At 34.7% G+C, this 18,560-nt stretch overlaps 1 pseudogene; it reads left to right on the top strand.

Annotated features, from left to right (window-relative positions):
• Positions 1-382: 382 nt before the first annotated feature.
• On the top strand, positions 383-17,167 carry LOC150036052 (zinc finger BED domain-containing protein RICESLEEPER 2-like; annotated as a pseudogene).
• The last annotated feature ends 1,393 nt before the right edge of the window (positions 17,168-18,560 follow it).

The raw sequence follows: 18,560 nt of genomic DNA, 5'->3' as shown, positions 1-18,560 counted from the left end.
CAGTCTAGCCCTCACTCTCAGCCCTCAGCCTGCCTCACATCACACGTCTCACAATTCATGTCTCACAAACAGGGAAAAGGAAAATGAAACACTCAGATTCTTTATTCTTCAAACTCACGACACAGGCATGCGGCACGTGACACTCGACAGTGCAGACAAACGAACAGCCACATTACAAGTTTACAACGAACATCAAAACATTGAAGCTTTTTTCATCTTCCAAACTTGAAGCTTGATTTTTTCATCTTTCAAACTACCCAGTAAGTGTTTTCATCTTCCAAACTTGAAGCTTCATTATTTTCTAGTTTTGATTTGCTGTGAAGTGAAAGTTTATATTATGATATATTTATAGGATAAATATAGAAGAGGAAAAAGAAAATTTATGAATACGACGGAGAAGATAGATAAGGCTACCATTAACGTTGATGAACATGAAGAAGAAGTCATTGAGAAACCAACAAAAATGCACAAGAATGTGAAAAAAAAAATCCATAGTTTGGGAAGATTTTGAGCGATTGAAAGGTGATCCTAATGATTGTTATGCTAGTTGTAAATATTGTGGAGCTACTTATGCGTGTCATTCAAAGCGTAATGGTATTGGGATGATGAAAAATCACTTGGATAATTGTAAAAATTTCCCTTACCAAAGAAAGAGAGATCCAACTCAAAAGACTTTAGCTTTCAAACCAAAAGAAGAAGGGGTTGGGGATGGTCCTTCACAACTTGTATGCAAGGAGTTTAATTTATAAAGTTGTCGTGAAGCTTTGGCTAAAATGTTAATTCTAGAGGAATTTCCTTTCAAATTTGTTGAAAGTAAGGGTTTTAAGAATTTTGTTAGTACATTAACATGTTCCCAAGTTTCTAAGTTTGTTGTTCCATCACGATTTCTGTGGCTAGGGATATTCTAAGATGTATGTTAATGAAAAACAAAAATTGAAGAACATGTTTGCTAAAATGAAATATAAAGTTTGCCTCACTACTGATTGTTGGACTTTAGGACATAACGTAAACTATATGGTATTGACTACACATTTTGTTCATTGTGACTGGAAATTACATAAAAGAATTCTTAGCTTCAGTGTTATTGACAATCATAGAGGGGACACCATTGGGAGGAATATTGAAAAGATTTTGAAAGATTGGGGCATTGAGAAGGTCATGATTTTAACTGTTGATAATGCCAGTTCAAATGATACTACTATTCCTTATATGATTAGGAGATTCAGTAAGGGGTTGATATGTAATGGTGAATATTTGCATGTTAGATGTTATGCACACAAATTAAATCTTATTGTATGTGATGCTTTGAGGGAACATAATAAAAGCATTAGTAGAATTCGAAATGTTGTTAGGTATCTTAGATCTTCTCCTTCACATATGATGAAGTTTAAAAAGTGTGTTGAAAATGAAAGGATATCTTGCAATAATGTTGTGTGTCTTGATGTTCCCACAAGATGGAACTCCACGCATTTGATGCTTGAGGTAACTACAAATTTTGCAAGAGCTTTCAATAGGTTAGAGGATGATAATTCTTATAGAAATGATTCACCACCCACTAAGAATTATTGGGCAAATGCTAGGCTTAGATTCTTGAAAGTTTTTTATAATGTCACATTGAAACTTTCAGGAACTTTGTTTACAACTTCAAATTTGGATTTCCATGAGACATGTAGAATTCAGAAATACATACAATTGAATGCTAGTAGTGTAATTAAAATGATTTATACTATGGTTAATAATATGAAAGCTAAATCTGACAAGTATTGGGGGAATGATGAGAAGAAAAAAAATTGCTCTTGTGTATTGCTATGGTGCTCGATCCTCATTATAAGATGAAGTGCTTAACATATTATTAGAATGACCTTTACAGGCCATAGATTGCTAAGACAAAGACTAGGAATGTGGAGAATGTTTTGAGACGTATTTTTCATGAGTACAACAATGGACTTGGTAGTGGTAGCTATTATAGTTATAGTGCTTGTTTGGATTGGTGTCCTAAATCTCTATTGTATTCTCGTAGTTTGTAAATATTGTATAAACAAATTGTTATTGATAAAATAATTGTTATTTTATAAGCATACACTCAATCCAATAAACTAATATCCTAGGTTTTTATGTAATTTAAACATGTATGTAGAAACATAAGGTGGATCATGTTTAAATGATAACTTAAACGGTATGTAGTAGATGGATAAGGCTAGGTACCTTATCCTGGTAACACTACGGATACAAACCACTTTGTAGATGTTACAAGTGTTATAAAGTGCTACAAATGATATGATCCTCATAATTCATGTGGAGACATGTGAGCGGGAATATCCTATACAAAGAGTTTGTATAAGACCAGACCACGAAATAACTAGTCTTATTATATAACGTCGTTAATGATAGAGACTTACATTTCACCAGGATGACCATAGGTGACATGACCTGAATCCTGAGTGAGTTGTGAACTCCTGCCTATGAAGGCGGTCTTTTGATTTGTATGGGTGAGAGTGGCCAGATTGTCAACTTAATATGCCTACCATTTTAGGGATTCGTCTGATTGAGAAGTTGGGAACACAACTACACAAGGCAGAACTCATCCCTTCTCTAATGTCGGGGTAAGTAGATAAATTACTCCCCTAAGGGCTGATTCTGGAGCTTGAACATTGTGGCCACACCCTCTCTTGGCCCAAGAGGGACTTAGTCATAGTTGGACCATGACTTGTTGTTCATTAGAGGAATCAATGGTATTTAAAGAGTTAGATGTAACTACAAAGGCAAACCGGTAATTTTTGGAAACAATTATGGATGTGGATGTGGAAGATCAAATGGAAGTGGGAGTGGATCAGAATTATGGCTACACAAATGTGTTTTGAACCACTAAGATCACAACTTTTGATTGGGAGTCAGAGATTGATGTATACTTGTTGGATTCTCTTGAAAATAGTAATGATGATAGCACTTTTGACATACTTCATTGGTGAAGCAAAATGAGCATCGGTTTGTGATTCTTAGTTGTATTAGTAGAGATATTTTGACGATTCTAGTATCTACCGTAGCATCTGAGTCTGCTTTTAGTACAAGAGCACGGGTGATTAATTCAAATCGTTATTCATTGGCTCCAAGAATGGTGGAGGCCCTTGTATGCACTCAGAATTGGTTAAATTCAGACCCAATCAATCTTGAACTTCAGAATCAAGAGTTTGAAGAATATATAAAGTTTGAAGAAGGTATGAGTTTTTTTTCCATCTTAATTGTAATTTTTTAATTCTTATTTTTAAATTCTAATTTCATAAGATTACGGTTTTTCATGGATGGAGAAAAGGATGTCGACAAGATGGAAGATTTTAAATAATTATATTGGATTCGATTACCTTTTGTATTGAAATTTTGAAGTTCGGACGATCGTTTACATTTAAAGTTTCAAGAAGGTACTCATTTAATTTTCAATTCTTCATTCTTAATTATGAATTTTTAATTTTAATTCTTCTTTTTAAATTTCCATTTTGTTGGATGTGATTCCAAATTGTCATGTCATGGATCACAGATTGGGAAATATCAACAAGATTGTATAAGTTTTGAATTTTAGAATTTTGTAGAAGTCTTGGATTTTACATTTTAGGACTTTGGATTGTTGTTGGATTTTATAATTGATTTTAGAATTTTGTTGATGTTTTGGATTTTAGGACTTTGGAATTCTTAAATATTTTGTTGGAATTTTGGATTTTAGAATTTTGTAGAAGTTTTGGATTTTAGGACTTTGGAATTTATAAATATTTTGTTGAAAATTTAGATTTTAGAATTGAATTTTAGAATTTTGTAGAAGCTTTGGATTTTAGAACTTTGGAATTAATATTTTGTTGGAATTTTGGATTTTAGAATTGAATTTTAGAATTTTGTAGAATTTATAATCCTATATGCTATATACTGGGGAAAAAAATGTCACAAGTCCAACGGGCCCAACAAGCCCAACAACATAGGTACCATAATAATAATAATAATAATAAAATAACTAAAATTTAAAAAAGCGGTCGATTACGCTGAACCGACCAAACTAGTTTACTGGTTCGGACGATCAGTTTACTTTAGCATTTGGAGAAATTGATTTTTCGTAGATTAAACAAATTTGGTCGATTTCGGCTTCAGTTTTCCATGAAAACAGATCCTGCCCGGCCGATGCTCACCCCTAGTCGGTGGAAGAATTATAAAAAAATAAATAAATAAATAAATCAAAGGAGTCTCTCTTTTTTAGTCAATGCTACCATTTTCTCTCGAACAACTTCCATTTATTTTCAACTAGACCACTGAGGATCGAGTGGAGAAGAGATTCAAGGGCTTCAGGAGTCTTTGGAGTTGCAGAATCTGATGAAATTGAGGGGAAAATAGAAGTTGGTCTGGAATTCCAATGTTTCTGAACAAGCTATGGAATTTTGAGGATTCCGAGAATCCGAGTTATAGAAAAGAAATCAAAAGCTGGAATTTGAGGTTAGTAAGTTAAGAGGTTTTCCAACATTTTTCATGAAGGATGTCTGTGCTAATTTTGGTTGGAAGTTGATGAATTTATAGGAAAACTAAAGTTACTCGAAAATTCAGCCAAAACAGACAGTGGAGTTTTGAAGCTGATTCCAAGTTATCCAAAGGTTTTCGAAGCTTCAAACTCTCAGGTATTAATATGTTTATTAAAATTTATGAAAGACGTTTGAAGTTATTTAGTTGAGAGTTGGTGAAATTCGAGCTGGAAAATTAAAAGTCGAAGCTAGAAAAAAAAAAACAAGGGAGACAGCTTTCACCTGTGTGCGTAATGCAGTGCTGCATAGCGCCACACATCACCTCTTTAAGACCCAATCTTGTTTTTGTTTTTGTTTTTTTTTTTAGTTTCCATTGAGTCTAGTTGGGTAGTTTGAATTCCACAAGTTATGTTAGAGATAAACTAAGTATCTTGGAAGATATTTTAGCCTTGAAAAGCATGATTTAAGGTCTCGGGTTGAATTTATGAATTATTTAAACTCTTTTGGACTGAATGGAATAATTAGGAAATGACCTTAAGTTATATCTGAATTTTAGGCCAAACAGTGATTGGGGAAACTTATAAGCCCAAGGCCACGAATCAAAGACTGTGAGTGATTTGTTTTCAAATATGTTTATATATATATATATATATACTCTTTAAAAATTATGACTAAAACCTAAAGAATTTCATAAAATAAATTACTTTTACAACAATTCAAATAACTAGAAATCTTTGATTGGGGTCCCCCTAAACGTAAAATTCAATTAAGAAACATAATTTAAAACTCTAAACATTTGACTGTTAACAACTGTAACATGATAAATATGAAAGACATGTGCGGAAGCTTCTGTCTAGTTCCAATGACATGGTTACGGATTCTTCTTGTCATTCGTCGGTATGTCCTTAAATCTCGTGGGGTCCTATAGTTTGTAATGTACAAACATCTTATTTATCTAATAAAATATATGATGTTTTATTTGACATTTAGTTGCATTAAACCCACAAACCAATAAACTAACGTCCAAGGTTATCTTGTAGCTTAAACATGTATGTAGAGACATATAAGTGGATCATGTTTAAGTGACAACCTAAATGGTCTGTAGTAGATGGATAAGGTTGGATACCTTATCCCGATGACACTACAAGTACGACCCGCTTTGTAGATGTTACAATTGTTGTAAAGTGCTACAAATGATCTAATCCTGATCATTCATGTGGAGACATGTGAGCGATGCTATACAAAGGAGTTTGTATAAGACCGGACCACGAAATGACTAATCTCATTATATAACGTTGTTCATAACAGAGACTTACATTTCACCAAGATGACCATGGGTAACATGACCTAAATCCTGAGTGAGTTGTGAACTCTTGCCTATCAAGGCAGTCATTTGATTTGTATGAGCAAGAGTGGGCAAATCACTAACTCAACAAGCCTACCATTTTGGGGATTCGTCTAATTGGGGAGCTGGGAACACAGCTACACAATAAGAAATTCACTCATTCCCTAATATCAAGGTAAATAGATAAATTGATCCCTTAAGGGCTGATTCCGGGGCTTGAACAATGTGGTGTTACACTCTCTCCTAGTCCGAGAGGGGTTTGGGCATAGTTGGACTATGATTTATTATTCATTAGAGGGATCAGTGGTACTTAAGGAGTTAGATATAATTACGGAGGCAAAACGGTAATTTTGGCCCAGTTATACTTACGAGCATTTTGTGAAAGGTCATTGTACTATTGACTGGTTATATCCACCGGATACAAAAAAATATCTGTAGTATGAAGAGTGCAGCTGTCGGTCTTTAGTGGAGTGCCCGACAGTTAATGGATGATGAATAATTTAATTAAATGAGTTTAATTAATTTTTTACATACCATTGGAGTTTCAAGCCACAGGTCCATAAGGTCCCCTATGCTCAACGGGAATTAATGAGAATCAATTTTTGGATTAATTTGAATTGTTCAAATTGATTGAGGGGATTAATTATATTTGATATAATTAATTTAATCTAATTATATATAATCTAATTATTATAATGTATTTGATACATTATAATATAAAGTATATATGAGAGGAAATAAATATTTGAATATGATTCAAATATTAAATATGTGAATTGGATTCATATAATTAAATTTAATATAAATGGGATTTATATTAAATGTCGTTGGTGAGAGAATTTAAACTATAGGTTATATTGTATTAGATACAATATTAAACTATAAGCTATATGTTATATTTGATATGACATATAGTTTAATATATATTATATGATAAAGTAGTTATCATATAAATATATATTAAAGTATTTATTAAAATTATTTTTATTTATTATTTTTATAGTTTGAAAAATAATTTTAGAACTTCCTCTCCCTTTTCTCTCTACTAGGTTAGTGAGAAGTTTGTTTATTAAGAGGGGTTGTTTCATCTTCTTCTTCCTGAAGGAAAATTACAGAAGGATTCTGTAATTTTTTTCTCTCAAGCTTCCTTAATCTCTTGCTCAGATCTCTTTAAAAAAATCCCTCATCTAAAATAGCCAGTGTAACGACTCGACTCCCTAGGATTTAAACTAGTTCATTACTATAGACATGCTTGCATACAAATTAAATTGACATCTTTTCATTATTTAATTATCTTTATTAAAACTAAATAACTGAAATCCATTTAGCAAGGTACCCTTAAACTCATTAAAAAAAAAAAAAAAAAAAAAAAACTAGAAAATTTTCAAAGAAAAAGAAAGAAAAGTTTTAAAAGTAAAACACTCGAAACTTCAAGTTCAAACATCAAGATTACAATTTTAAAACATAAAATCTTCAACACATGAGCGAAAACATATGACTAGTCTTAGTGACTCGATCACAGATTTCGCTTGTCATTCACTGGCGCATACTTACCCTTACGTGAAAAATAAACATGAGAAATAATGAGTAAAAACACTCAATAAGTAACCCCACTATCGGGGTCAGGCTAAGCATCTATGTCTTTTAGATGCCACTCTCTAGTAGGGTAAGCATAACCCTCTAGTTTCCATGGGTCGGCTAGTTGGTGAATAATTGAACCCACTATACCGTAGATTAGGTGTACCTACAAATCTCTGGTGAATCTCAAAGGAATCACAAATCTCTGGTGAAATCCTTGTTGGTTTGTATGTCCTAAAAATCGTAGTTTGTAATGTTAAACATATTCTATTATCAATAAAGATGTTATTGACGTTTATTCAATAAAATTGTTGTTGAATATATGAATTGCACTTATAAAGACTAAATCCAATAAACTAAAAGATCCATGACTATTTCATGAATACTTGAACTTTATGTGGAGACATAAGAGTGGATCAGGTTTGAGTAAATAGTCAAAATGATCTATAGTATATGAATAAGATTGGGTGCCTTATTCTAGTAATACTATTGGATGCGGCCAACTCTGTAGTTGTTACAATTTGTTGTAAAGTGCTACAAACGAAGTGATCTTGATTTGTTCATATATTGACATGAGGAATTGAGACGTCCTATGCAATGAGTTTGCATAAGATCATACCAAGAATTAAGTCACTTTAACTTTATAACGTTTTTTACTATTTAACTGACTATTTCAAAGCGATGACCTTGGTAACTTGACCTTAATCCTGAGCTAACTATGAACCCCTGTTTATTCGGGATTATCCTTAAACTTGCATAGGTGAGGGTTGGCTTAAAAGCGCTGGCTCAATAAGCTTCCCATTTCAGGGGTAAGACTAGGTAGATAGCTGGGGACATAGGGTGCAAGACGAAATTCACTCCTGCCCGCTTTTAGGGATAATAAAGTGGTTGTTCCCTTAAATGCTGACTATAGGTCTTGAACAAGGGGCCACACCCTCTCACTGGCCCAAGAGGGACTCAGTTTAGTGATTGGATCACAACCCAATTGTTCATTAGAGGATAAGTGAGACTTAAGGAGCAATATGTAATCTCGGGGATAAAACAACTTTTGACCTAGCCGTTATTACGAACAACCTGTGAAGGGTTAACTTACTAATCGTGGTTATATAAAGTGGACATAATATATCTACAGTGAGAAGAGTGCGACTATTGGGCTTTAATGGAGTGACGGGATAGTTAACGAATGGTGGTTAATTAGGTTAAAGAGTTTAGTCAGTTAATCGCGGATCGTGAAGCCCATGATCTATAGGTCCCTTAGGTTCCCTTACTAGCTCATATCGGACTAAACCTTAGAACAGTGTGATGAACTAATTTGAAGTGTTCAAATTCGATTTTTGGAGCAAAGCATTAAATATATACAATATATTTAACCTAATGTTTAATTGTGAATTAACATAAAGAGAGAGAAAATAGAAGATATTTAAATAAGATTTAAATATCAAGATTATGAATAGGGATTCATATAAATTGGGATAGTGTTGGATTTAATATTAAGTTAAATAATTAAATTATTTAATATTAATTTAATTTTAAAATTGATTATTATAATTAATTTTGAAATTAAATATAATTGGTCAAAATTGCATCAAAAGTCAAATTGTTAACTAGGTAAAAAATGTAATGGAAGTCAAATTGTTGACTTTTGATTTTTGAAAGTCAAAAAGTAAAATTTGTTGACATTGGACTTTGGGAGTCAAACTTTGACCAAATTAGTGGAAAGATCCAACATTTATGAGTAGGAAATGCCACTTTTACATGGCTAAGTGTGGTCTTCATTTGAAGACACTTGTCCTACCAAATCCCACTTTGAGTTAATGGATTTTTTAGTGTCAAATTCTTATCAAACTCAAAGTTGCATGTCTGCATGTAATGGTCTTTAAAAGAGAGTGTTTATTGTTTTTGAAGAACTCTTGGCCATAGTGAGTTTTGATGAGATTATGTGATAGCCTCATCCTTTTTTTCTCTTAAAGCTTTAGCATTTGTCCTCTCTAAATTAGTCAAATTCCACCATCCCGTTCTAAGGCCAAAGAATAGTCGGGAAGACGCTCGTGGTGGTCTACGAACCGCTCGTGAGGAGATTTGAGCTGATTTGGAGAAGATTCAAAGACTACAAAGGTTGTATTCTTTTCCCCCTTTTAATTGTTTTATTGCATGCATGCTTATCTTTGTAATTAATCTAATTAGAGTACTTTATATTCATTTTTCTTCCACTGCGGATGTATTCATTACATCAATCCTGAAGGAGATCACCACCTCTGATGAATCCTGAAGTAAACACAAACCTCTGGTGAATCCGGAAGGAATCACAAACCTCTGGTGAAATCCCGAAAGAGATCACCACATCTGGTGGGTATCTAATTACAGGTAAGGGTAACTATCACTATCATAAACATGACATGCATCATAAAACATAGTCCCACAAACATGCAAATACATATCATCATCTCATTGTTCATCTTAGCCAATCATATAAACAGAGAATAGTTTAGTTCATGCTAGCATTTATAACATGTTGCAAAACATAATCTGATCAACTAATTTGCCCTCATGCATTTTGATACAAACAACCTTAAAATTCTCAGGCTAAATCTTAAATTTTATCACCAAGCACATAGGCAGTTCCAGTAGTAATATTACTAACCTCAAATTTGGTCATGAATGAAAATCCAAGAAACTAATTTTCTTAAAAGTTTTGAAAGACTTGGATCAATCCTATAACATAAATTTCAAGGTTAATTTAGCAACCAAGGCCTAAAATGGTGAATCCAAAATTTAAATTACTCCCTTTGGGTCTAAATCCAATTAACCAAAATTCCCAAATATCCCCAACTTTAACTTACCAAAAATGTGGCTTGGTCCAAAATTAATTGTAAAACTAAATTCTGCTGGCCAGCCTGAATTTAAATTAAGTCCAATATTTAATAGCTAAACTTCCACAATTACTCTTAATCCAAAAGGCCCAAAGTGTTGAAATTCACCAAAATTTACCAAAGTTAAACCAAAATATTATTACCCAAGATGGGGCTTGAAATCCAAATCACTTGAAATCTTCCAAATCAACACAATGAAAAGCCACCTAATACCAAACCCGAATCTAAAGGGACCCAATTTTACATAAATTTTGAGATTCTGGCAAGAGCAAAACAACACCATCGACAACATCAAGGAAAGGGAGTTGGACGGCGACAACCGATGGTCGACGCAATGTTTGAAAGACTGACAACAGCTGGATCGACGAATAGAAGACACCAGAATAAGCGATCGAGGAAGGGTTGAGCATCGAGTATCCCATCGAGCATCGGGTTCTTCCCATTGAGTATTCAGCAGAGAACCATCGAAATTTCCATCGAGTTTTTCCATTGATGATTGAGTTTGCTCAAAATGTTCAGCTTTAAACTTTTCTTTTAGTTATCCGGACAGATGGCTTAATCTGGACCCTTAATCTCCAATAATGGGTGAGGTGGCTTAAGGAGATTTCATGCATAAGGGTTGGACGGTAGTATAAAAAGGAAAAAGAACTTCAAGAGCTCGTTTTAGACGATTCCTTCGAGCAAATCAGGCGAACTTGGTACGTTGGAAAGCTCTATGAGTCTAGTTTTTTAAGCAGAGCCATTGGAAGTAAGTCTCACCAGAAGAAGACCGAAGAATGAAGGAAGTATCGTTGGGTTCCATTTTTAGGTGAATTTGGGCTGTCGACAAAGAAATCAAGATCCAGGCCGAACAACATGAAATTTCAAGCTGAAAACTTAAGGTAATATTTTTATCACCTTTATGAGTAAGCTTGTAGAAGGAACTTTTTCAAGATAAGGTTTGGGGTTTGAGTTACATATTTTGGAAGCTAAACCTAGAAAGTGTTGAACAAGCAAGCAGCTTCGCAGTTTAGGGCCATTGAGGAAGATTTAAATCTCCAAATCAAACCGCAAAGATATTTATGCTGAAATTTTGAGGTAACATTGTTAACACAATTTTGAGCATGTTTGAAGAAGAAATTTTCTTAAAATGAGTTCTGGATTTCGAGTTATTGACATTAGAATCTGAATTTGGAATTTGTTGGGCGAACAGGCAACTACTTACTAAACGTGGGTTTGGCACCCCAAAAATCCTACTACGTACTGGTGTGGTTGTCAGAAAGAGGCGAGCAACTGAAGTTTAAGCCCTTTTAAATTCGACTAAGTACCCGATACCCTAAGGTAAGTTACAAAGAATTGAAAGCGAAAGGAATAAATGTGAGCTTAATTCTGAAAGCGAGTCTAAAAGGGGAAACCATGGCTAGTAACTAAAGTATTGTGATATGTTCACAGTGTGACATTAGTAGGAGAAGCTCATCAATCTTAAAGAGAGTTCCCAAAGACTGTGAGTGATTCTAATGTTTACAAATGTTTATGAATGATATGGCAAGTCATGCTTTAATGAAAGTAACTTATTGATAGCCAACCTCAAACATTTGCCAAGTTATGCCTTTACTGATGTTTATGAATGCTTGGTAGATTAATAACTTATAGAGTATGGATAGGTATGGTCCAGGCATGATGTTCATAAGTAATTAATGTCTAGTGCTTATGAAGTAAGTTGCCCCAGACAAAGCCTGAATGGTTAACGTCTGCTATTAGGGAAAGCTAAGTCTATAAGACAAAGCTAAGTGTGATGTTTATGTGAAGGACTCCTAGTAAAGTATGTTTAGCTCAATACCTCGAAGTGGTAACCGAGCTTAGAGGTGAGTGATGATAGGATCCTAGCTACGTACACACAGAGCCAGTGGAACTGGGAAGGTGATGTACAGAAGAGCCACATCCCAGGAGATGAATTCAAGTTTCAACAAAACTTGTTAATGAAGAATGTTATGCATTGAATTGGTTCCGCGTTAGCAAAAACTATGAAGAGTGATAAACTATGTGATTTCAATGATAATTTTGATAAGTTTATATATTTTCAAGCAATTAAGTTACATGAGATTGCTTAGCATTTTCCTCAATTATGTACTTGTTTTAGTGCATGCCAAGGTTGTTGGGAATGGTGTCCTAAATCTCCTTGTAATCTCGTAGTTTGTAAACTCTGTAAACATATTGTTGTTAATAAAATAAGTGTTATTTTATAAGCATTTAATCAATCCAATAAACTAAGATCCGAGGTTATTTTATGTAAATTTAAACAAGTATGCAAAGACATACAGGTGGATCTTGTTTAAATTAATAACCTAAATGATCTGTAGTAGATGGATAAGGAGGGATACCTTATTCTGGTGATACTACGAATACAACCTACTTTGTAGATGATACAAGTGTTGTAAAGTGCTACAAATGATTTGATCCTGATCATTTATGTGGAGACATACATCAGAGGTATCCTATACAAAGAGTTTGTATAAGACCAGACCACGAAATGATTAGTCTCTTTATATAACACTGTTGATAATAGAGATTTACATTTCATTAAGATGACCATAGGTGACATGGCCTGAATCCTGAGTGAGTTGGGAACTCCTGCTCATGAAGGCGGTCCTTTGATTTATATGGGTGAGAGTGCCTAGATTGCCAACTCAAAAGGCCTACCATTTTGGGGATTCGTCTGATTGGGGAGCTAGGAATTCAGCTACACAAAATGGAATTCATTCATTCCCCGATGCAGGGGTAAGTAGATAAATTGCTCCCTTAAGGGCTGATTCCGAGTCTTGAACATAGTGGTCACACCCTCTCTTGGGAATAGAGGGCTCAATCATAGTGGGACTATGACTTATTGTTCATTAAAGGAATTAGTGGTACTTAAGGAGTTAGATATAACTACAGGGCAAAATGATAAATTGACCAAGCTATACTTACGAGCGATTTGTGAAGGGTCGTCACATTGTTGACTGGTTATATCGAATGGACACAGAAATATATCTGTAGTATGAAGAGTGCAGCTGTCGGTCTTTAGTGAAGTGCCCGACAGTTAACGGATGGTGATATCGTGATTAAAGAATTTAGTCAACTATTCACGTATAGTTCGAGCTTCAAGCTACAGATCCATAAGCTCCCCTTGGTAGCTCAATTGGTTCAAGTTGAGAATCAGATTCTGGGTTAGTTTGAAGTGTTCAAATTAACAAGAGGGAATTCGATTACATATTTGATATAATTAAATTAATTCAATTATATTTGATATAATTAAATTAATTAAATTATATGTGATATAATTGTTATAATGTATTTGATACATTATTTGATTGGAGGAATTAATATAAATATGATTTATATTAAATGCCTTAAAATAGAAAAAAAAACTATGGTTTATATGTTGCATATGATGCTATATTAAAACTATAGGTTATGAATATAATATGATAAGTTAGTTATTGTACTTATTTATAATTCATTAATTATATGAGAATTAATATTTCTTTTTCTCAATAATCGACTTGAGTGGTTGGTTATTTACGGTTTTATGGTAACTATGAGATAAAAAGGAAAAATAGTTTTTTTTAAATCATTCTATTGGATACATCTCACAAAAACACTATCAAGTAAAAACTAGTTTTACCAAACGATAGCCTTAAAGCCTAAACGATCAAACGTTGAGTTTACTATACGATAGTACTCGTTACTACATGATCGAGTATCAAGTCCACACATTAGGCTTCTTCTTCTACACGATTATTTGATTGCATACTCGATCGTTTACTTCCTCCATCCTCTATCCAAAATCATACAGAGCCCACAACTCCTGGATTCTCCCACCGAGAATACCAAGGTAATCTTGTGGTGGTGTCTTGTTCTGTTCGAGGATCAATGATCGAGTTATATTCGCTAGTGATTGAGGATCTTCCAGTTGATCGTTGCGTTTGTGCTGTTTGGACGTGTTGGTGATCGATTGAGGGAAATACGTGAAGAAAGGGTTTTTTAGAGGTATTATCACTCGATCCTTTGTATTTATTTTAAGAAGCATGTTGAAATTTATTCTTTAGTGCATAATCTCTTTTGTATGACTGTAAATATATGTGTTTTTTCACAATGGAATTTAGAACGATCCGCTTCCGTTCACTGGTTCTTTAATTTAGAGTTCCTTCAATTAGTATCAAAGCCAAGTTATTATGATTTCCAAATTCCATTACGTATTGAATTTCATTTACAATATTTATGGGTTTTATGAATTCTGCATTGCATTTAAGTGTTAAGTGTGGTTGTGGATAATGTTGATGGATAATTTCGGGATAATTGCCTCTATTTAAAGCTTTCATTAAGTTTACAAAGTTAATTTGTAAGGGCCCCTATGTTTTTGGGCATAATTAACAAGCAATCGAGTTTGTATTCAAGTTTTTGTTTTGTTTGAGACATTCGTGATGAAGCTTTAGACGCATGGAAATGTTGTTTGCTTCGAGGAAGAAGACCAATTGTTGATCGCATCGTGTGGCTAAAGCTAAACGATTGTTTAGATTTGGCTATGCGATCGTGTAGAAAAGTTCTACTCGATCATGTAGTATTATGCTAAACGATCGCATGGCTAATGCTATGCGATCGAGTAAAGAGTTTACTCGATCGTGTTGCGTTGTCTACTCGATTGCATAGACGCTCGGGGTAAACAATCACTGAGTATATGATAGTCGACGCATGACGCGCGCACGAACCGATCATGTAGACTAGCATGCTCATTGCATAGTCACTGGCTAATCGATCACTCGATATACGATACTCGACGCTTGCTCCTCGATCGTTTAGACAATCATGTTTCATTGCATAGTCGTTGTCTACTTAATCGCATGGCATGTGTTGCTCGATGTGCGTTGCACGATCGCATGGCCTTCATGCTTATCGCATAGTCCAAGGTCACTCGATCATCCCTACACAATCGTTTATACTCGATAGGCATTACTCGACGATTTGAAGGAGATGCTACACAATTAAGTGACGAGGCTTCGCCCGGGTGGTTCAAGACCTGGTTCGTCTGTTTAAACCGGGTGACTCGATGCTCTTTGAAATAGTTAGCTTTTCTTTCCAGTTTTGAGGCTAATTATCTCGGTCCATCAATTTTTTATTTAATGTGATGTATGTTAGTTTATATGCCATAATGTATGACATATAGTTTTAAAACCCACCATAGGTTATGCATTTATTCATGCATCATCTTTATATTATAAGTGTTATAATATAGTAGTTTGCATGATTAAATTACATTAAAGAATGCTCATGCATTATATAATATAAGAGTTATAATATATGCATGCATTAAGCATATTCATGTATCATCTTTATATTATAAGTGTTATAGTATAAGGATGTTTATCAACATGTATGCTTAGTTCATTACAAGTTATATAAAAGTTATATATAGTAATGAATGAACATTGCATGAAGCATGACACTTAGGTTTATTTATAAAAGTTAAGAATACCTTGAGTTATAATTAATGAAATTAGAATTAAAATCAATAAGAAAGAGTTGCATGCAAACTTAGGCTTTAATCATGTTTTAAAAGAGTTTTAAAATTTGATTGAGATAGGCCTAAGCTCACAAATTTCTAATGAGATTAGAAATTAGATTAATCTTTTAAATTGGTTTAATAGGATTAAATTGATTTGAATAAAAGATTAAATTTGTAATAAATCTATCGATAAGGGACCTTTTGTCTAAGGCGGGTTCTAGCTAGGCTAGGGTATTTAAGCTGACGGAAACGAAACACCCCTACCTGGGAACCTACCTGGAAAGGTGAATTAGATAGATTTGCTACAAGCATGCAATTGTTGATTAATATTTGTTAAAGTGTTTAATGAATGTTAATCAAAGTTGTTTAACTTTCCAAACTAAGTGTTACTTTTGGACAAACTTAAACAGTCACTTAGTAAAAATAATTAGTCGTATTTTTCTATAATGGACGACTTCATGGCACCAAAGATGCGGTGATCATGAAAAGGGAGGTAGTGCCTTTCAGCGCAAAGGACATCAATGAGTTATATCAGATGAAGGATATCCCAGAGGCACCGGGTAATAAAATCATTGATGATCCCACAGAAGAATAAATGGAAGATGCGCTGAAGATATTAACGCAACCAGGTACGCAGTGGTCGGTATCTATGAAAGGCATCAGAACCCTTACGTCCAATAAACTGCTTCCGGAGGCACGACTTTGGGTGTATTTGGTGAAACGGCAACTCATCCCGACTTCTCATGACAAAACAGTTTCGAGGGATAGAGTCATGGCCGCATACTGCATAGCACGCGACATTCCAATAGATGTGGACCAATTGATCGCAAGGCAGATTCGAGGTTTTGTGGGGCATATAAGAGGCCAGTATTTCTTCCCTTGAACATTTTCAAGCTTATGCCTTTCATTGGGTGTAGGTATTAAGGAAGAACCAATGCCAGAAATCCATGGCCTCACCAACGTCAAGATTTTGAGAATGCTTCTCAAAGATTCCCTTCATTGCTCTAAGCTTCCACTGAAAAGGCCCATTACCGACTTAAATGCGCCGCAACAACCAAAGCCCAAGAAACAGTGCAAGGTTGACAAAGGCAAGGAAAAAGTCCAAGAGCCATCACCGCAAGATCAAAAACCCTTGGACCTTTTACTTTTGATCATTCGCCCTCCAAGCCCTCCTACGGAACCCCTTTTCCCACTCCCTGAACATTTTACTAATCTCTTTCTTGCCCCCAATTCACCCAACACATATCCAGCAGCACCATCCTCCCCTTCATCTTCACCACAATTTTCTCCTCCACCGCCACATGATTTGAGTGAAGGAACTTATGCCCAACCCCAAAACATTAATGGTGAAACATCGTAGGCGCAGCCCACCATTGCCACCCTAGCTACTGCCCTTGCTGATATGCGTTCTCTTCTCTCTCATCAACATGACTTTTTCTGTCAGCGAATAACGGAATTACACGAGTGACAAGCAGAGTTGCAATGCAATGTTACAATGACAAGGTAGGTGTTGATCAACATTCAACACAATATCTACACGATCCACCTGAACCAAAGACAAGTGGCAGAGCGCAACCATGAGTACTTCAACTTTTTGACAGCCTATCTACATGGTCCCATGGTGCCTCTGCATTTACAACAATATCTACACTTTGAAGAAGCTCCTCATGTTCCTCCACAAAATCCTCCTCCTGAGCCTCCTGAACCTCCTCCTCAATAATTCTACAAATTTTTTGTTGCAGTGATTCTTTCATTTTTAATTCATTCATTATTTCTATGTACAGAAGCTATTCCTTAATTCTTTGTACATGCTCAAATTTTGTATTGCGATATTTGTAATTCTTTGTATACTTGGTTAATTTTTAATACAAATGAGTAACAATTCTGTCTGTATGCGTTAGCCTCTTATTTATCATCCTTTGTCAATTATTGCGATGTTCTTTATCTTATATTTTGCGTTATTCATTGCGCTGCCATGATCAGTATTATGCATACCCTTAGCAACATGTCTCACACTTTGTATTTTCTGACTAACACTTAGATAATTCGTAGCAATAGCACTACTTTACCTTTTATCCTTCAAGACTCTGCTCAAACCTTCTTTTCAAAATGTTAACTAAGTGTTTTGTCTTTTCTGTCCAAAAAAACGCAATGAGAACCTTGCGCATCTTTAAATTTGGGGGTGGAGAAGGTCTGAGTAGATGCGATCAAGCGGATGTGGTTATCATTAGAAAATGCGTTCATTGTCAAAAAAAACAATTCATACAAATTTCAATGTCAGCGCAAGGGAAAACCCAAACCTAATAAGAGTTAAGTCATGAAAGGAACCTGCTCATAGTTGGATGTTCGCATGACACCCGTGGGAGCAAGCCAAAACGAAGATGGGTTTCCAAGAACGACGTAATATGAAAAGAAAGAAAAAAAGAAAAAAAAGGAAAATAAGAATATGAGAGACAACTCCTCTGACCAGCGAAAGTTAAACTTAGCTGAAAATCAAGAGTTAAAGTTGAGATTGGCACACAACCGTAGTTGGATGTTCGCATGACACCCATGGGAGCAAGCCAAAATGAAGGGTGTAACCATGATCAACAGTCTCTAATAAAATGACGTAAACTAGACCACCGCATACTGACGCACCAAGTTATTTTTGCATGAAGAGATAAACATTCTTTTCAAAACAAGAAGGGAATTTTTGAGTAAGAGATTTTTTGTATAAAAGAATAAAGTAGAGCATGTTTATGAATTATTAAAGG

This window comes from Benincasa hispida, chromosome 5 (assembly GCF_027475165.1).
Source record: "Benincasa hispida cultivar pf3 chromosome 5, pf3_genome.v1.1, whole genome shotgun sequence".
NCBI lineage: Eukaryota > Viridiplantae > Streptophyta > Magnoliopsida > Cucurbitales > Cucurbitaceae > Benincasa > Benincasa hispida.
The sequence above is the reverse complement of the archived record's forward strand: the minus strand, read 5'-3'. Positions and strand labels throughout refer to the sequence as shown.